The 5,274-nt window shown below is 37.4% G+C and overlaps 1 pseudogene; it reads left to right on the forward strand.

The window, feature by feature from the left end:
- The first annotated feature begins 1,422 nt into the window (after positions 1–1,422).
- Positions 1,423–2,426, forward strand: LOC140615720 (pre-mRNA-splicing regulator WTAP-like; annotated as a pseudogene).
- The last annotated feature ends 2,848 nt before the right edge of the window (positions 2,427–5,274 follow it).

Consider the following 5,274-nt stretch of genomic DNA (forward strand, 5'->3'; position numbering starts at 1 on the left):
GATTCCTCAAATGGCCTGGCCATCAGATGATCTTGATTATTGAGAATTCTTTAACATTTATTTCAAGAATCAAAGTGCTGATGGACCAACATGGTACATCTTGCTTCTTACCAAGGAGAGGGCTCTTCTGAGCATGACTGGACCGACCACTGCAGACCTACCCAGGCATCTTCTAAACACTTGGGCATTGGTTATTTGACCTAACTCCCCAAGGACTCATCAGAGCTATAAGATAAAGGAAAACTAATTAAGCACCACAGAGACTAAGGTAGCCTCATGTGATCTCTCTATAGCCAGCATTAAAACCTAGAAGGAGCCTTCCAGAAATGTATGCCCTTATGGATTAAAAAGTGTTTCTTTTCTGTCCTTCCTAGCTTTTTCCTCCTTTAACTGCTGCTATGATTTGCAGTTAATAGTTTATATCCAAGTCCACATGCTCAATAAGGATTTGAGGCTTGGGGTTGTATACAGATCTTTAATTAGTCTTATAATTGTTATTATTTAGTCCAGGTATAGACTTTTTCCCCTTAGTAATTTATATACTGGAATATTCTCTGTGGAACATGATAGAAAAAAGAAAGGATAGAACTCTTGTTAGAACTTTATGAAAGAAAGAGCTTTAAATCACCTGCAAATGTAGAGCCACTTTCCAGCATGTCATGTCAAGGCATTGCCTCTAAATTTTCATTGTTTCAGGATTTAGCCAGACTGTTTTTACTCACTTTAATGAATGTAGCTGTCCATTCACCAATGTGAAAATACAGGGTTTAACAGTGTGAAATTCTGCATTGAATATGTGGAACCTCAGTCAAGGCCATGATTTTTTTTCTACACATTTTATGACATTATTTTATCTAGACATCTATGTCCTTGTTGCCCTAAACTATAGCATCTATTGCCAAATTGCTTTAATCATTCATCACCATTCAAAACTATGTGTCTGAAAGAGTTTACAAAGAAGCAAAGTACAATAATGATATGAAGAAAGTAAACTGTGTTAAACTACGCATCATGTTTCTTGATTAAAATACATATGAGGAGCCCTGTTACATTTCCAACCACCACCTCTGATCCCAGTTATGAAAACTTAGCCAGTTATATTCCACAGAACATTTTTACTCAGAGAACCTCAAATATTATGGAGGTGAAATCGGGCTTCCTCTACTACTTGTATTCTCCATAGTCTTGGACAAAAGCATAACAGCTAAATATATTTTTGAGTTCTAATACAGGAAAAGTTTGAAAGTATCAATGATTAGCCTTAAGACTATAAATAATATTCCTTTACAAAAATTATATCTTGACAAAAAAGGGGGAGTGCAGGGGCTATGGTGGGAGGTAGAGTGGTGGGCCAGCAGTAGTGTGGGCTGGTAGCCCTGACTGGGCAGTGCCAATGTGGCCTCTGTCTGAAAAGGATGCAAGATGACCATGGAGGAACCTGTTCCCAGAAAGGTTTAGATGAGTGAAACAGACTTCACATTCATGGCATGAGATGAAATGATTCTAAGATGGAGACAATATGAAGCATATGTCCAAACTTCAGAAGGCAAGTACACAGATCTTAATTCTAATAATGTAACGAGTTAAGGGAGTCTGAAGAAAAACTAAAGCAACAATAAGGAACACATCCTTGTTATGTGGCCAGCAACCCAGGAGCAAGAGGAGCAAGAGTGTAGTACTCAAATCCAGTACCTCAAGCAAGTCCAATAGCCAAGTGTTGCCCAACTGAGATCAACAGTGGTAGGCCCAGCGATCAACTTATTTTTCCTAAACATGAAAGGTGAGTTGGAACCAACTAAAGACAAACTGGAACCAGCCCCAAATGAACTGAGTGCCTGGAAGTTTACAAGATATCCCCAGTCAAGTCTTCCCTGACAATCACACTCCAAGAGAGCTGTGGTGGGACAGCCAAGGACTCAGTTTCCACAACAAGACTCAGACTTTTTAGCCAAAAAAAAGCCTCATTCTTATACTATCTAGCTTATAATGGATCATATAAAACTTACCAGATGAACCTGTGTTTCAGCTTTTTTTTCTCTTTCCCTTCCCTTCATCTCAAAGGACTAATGGCATTGAACTATTCCAAAGAAGTGGCCACCTCTGAAAAATTACCCTCCCAGAACATGCAGATACTTGGGAAATTTTTCTGAAAAAGAAAATAGAGGGAGAAATGAAAGTCTTCAGTCTGTGGCCCACTGTGTCTTCAGACAATTTAGAGGAATGAGAACCTAGAGATTTAAAATCATGAATTGAACATGTAAAATTCCAGTAAAAAGTAAAAATGGAATCTGTTAAACCTTGAGCATAGTGACCTAGAGACACTGTATAGCAGTTTTGCCAATAGACTGTGGACTTTGTGATTGTTGTTGAATTTCTGGGTCAAACCTCAAATGAGGTGGATTTTGCCTTTAAAGAGCTTTTTTGCTAAGAACCAATTTAATTGTCATGAGAGAATAAAATAACAGATGTCAGTACAGTACAATATTTAGCCATTTAGTTTGGGGCTCTGTATTGCTTGATTGAGCCTTAAATCAATATGGTTTTAATCCATGGTTTATTCTTTGAATGGCTGCTAATGCTGTAGGTACTCTTCTTGACTATATAAACATAAAGCTGTGGTATCAAACTTCAGAATGAAGCTATTTGAAACATTATAAACATTTGTTTCACTACTAGAGTATAGTAGGATATTGGCTGTGATGAGACTCACTTATTTTTTTCGGTAGTAAAGTACAATCCCCCTTGGCTTCAGCAGGCACATGTTGAAAGAGCATTGTTATTGGTATTAAATGAGAGGGGGAATGCTCTCAAATGCTTACAAATCCTTCATTGTATTTGGGCCTTTCGTATTATGCTCTTGATATTAAATTAAATGTACCTTGAAAAAAGCAAAACCAAACATTATATCTTGACTATAACTTCAAATTTTCTAACTTAAAAAGTATTTTAAGAATTCTTCTCCCCTTTCAAATTAAATATGGTGATTGCTACCAAGAGTAGATCCTTCATATTTTTGTGAATAGAGTGGTTGCCACTATGGAAAACATGACGGCTCTAATTCTGGCTAAAATTTAACAAGAAGTCATCAGCCAAGGTTACCAATTTCATGCCTTTAATGCATCATAGTTACCAAAATAGTATTCACTATTTTAGCTTTATATATTATATGGCTATACTTATATAGCTATATTTAGTGTCTATTATTGTGCTGTATTAATGACAACATATCTGATTCACTAAGCATATGGCCTCAGTCACTTCTTTGTTCTCACTTTTTAAATGAAGCACTTTGGTTGGATGTTCTCTGAGGCCCATTTCAGCCCTAAAATTTTATGATTTTGTGTTCCATGAAATAAACTGGCCATCTTGTCTTTTATATGATCCCACCTGCTAACTCAGATGTAATCTCTCCCTCATTCCCAGCAGGAAAAAATTGGAAATATTTTGTATGTAGATCAGCTTTTTAAAAGGTAGCAAAATGAAGACAATAAGAAGGAATCAATGTAAATTTCAGCAGAAGAGAATGACATTTAAAAGATATTCTTACCTTGAAGAAATTTGAGTCATTTTCAGATAACTCATTTGAAACCATTTATTGTGGAAACTCCTAGAATAGAGCCAGCTAATTTAAAAATGATTCAAGGTGGAGTTTCCCCTACTTTGGCCTAGAACATGAGACTTCATATTATATTATATTTTTATTTTTATTTTTTTAAGATTTTATTTATTCATGAGAGACACAGAGGGAGAGAGGCAGAGACACAGGCAGAGGGAGAAGCAGGCTCCATGCAGGGAGCCCAACATGGGACTTGATCCTGGGTCTCCAGGATCACGCTCTGGACTACTGAGCCACCCAGGGATCTCCTCTATATTATATTATAAAACAAGGTGTGATGCCAGCAGTCTTCTGGAATATAATGATTCCAATGACTGAGGCCATAAAATATTGAGGAAACTGTTCTTTAACACTTACGTTGATACGAATACTATGCTGGCTCATCCATTCGGACATTCTAAGAGATAGATACTATCAGCATCTGTGGATGGATAGAATCAGGTTCTAACAATAAAGAGGATAGCTAACCTAAGAATATGCCAGGCACTATCCTGAAGTCCTGACAGTGGTTCAAAGCTGGGTACTATTATTCTTCCCATGAAAAGGAAAAAAAAAAAAAAAAACAGGGAAGAAGTGTATGTGATGAAGGGAAAGACAGCTTTCCCCCCACCATTATTACAAGAAAGTCTTTCTTTAGAAATGGATTTTTACTTAGTTCATTCATTTATTCATTATTTACTTATTTTTTTCTTTTAGCCCTAACGGTAGAACTGCCCTCTGATCCCTTACTGGTTGCTTCCCAGAATCACTCCCCATTCTAGTACCTGGTCCTCCCAGGAAAACCAAGCTGCACAAACTCAAAGCCTGGGGTCATTGCTAGGAGTCCCCTTTCCCTTGGCCCAGACAGTCTGTGGCATCCTCATGTGCATTTTGTATAATTACCCTTTGCAGTTTCCTAGCCAAAGATCTCATATGAAGTTAAAAGAAGAAACTCATTTTCTCTTTGGATTTCTGTGCTCCTGGGAAACTTCATCTTGAACCAATTTTTAATTAGACAGCCCTATTACAGGAGTTCCCGAAATCCCACTTCTTGGTGTGGCTGGCTTTATTGAGGACACACAGCTTAACTCACAGAAGTCTGCAAAGATTGCTGCTGATTCTGTTGACCCATTTAAGCCCTGGTGATTTCTCTGCCACCAGGTCCCTTTTCTAAATGGACAGCCAGCCGTACCGAAGGGGAGATTGATATGAGGGGCAAGTGTCCAACAGGGACAAGTACAAGGCTATCAATTCACCATTTTTCTGCCACCTAAGGTGAACCTGAAGTCTAGACCCAAAGAAAAGCCTTTTTCCTAGTTCTTTAGATTATTTATAACATCTTTCCTCTCTAGCACCCCCAACTTGTTATCTTTTATTTCGGAAACTGAATTAAATAATGGATGCTCTTCCATAAGGTTAAGATGAAGTAACCTGTTTAACAAGTATTTCATTAGGGAGAATGAAAAAGGTAGACTGAGAAATTCCAATAAAAGTTTGTTATATAATTTTAAATGCTTTAAAATAATGTCACACTATCCTTCTAAAAAAGATCGGTCTTTTGTGGAAGATGTTATTAGTAAAGTCCTTGAAGCAAGTGGTGGAAAAATGGCTTTTTCATTACTTCAAAGGCAATATTAAAGGACCATGAAATTCAAAGCTCCTGGTTTTATCACAGACAT

This window comes from Canis lupus, chromosome 1 (assembly GCF_048164855.1).
Source record: "Canis lupus baileyi chromosome 1, mCanLup2.hap1, whole genome shotgun sequence".
NCBI classification, from domain to species: domain Eukaryota; kingdom Metazoa; phylum Chordata; class Mammalia; order Carnivora; family Canidae; genus Canis; species Canis lupus.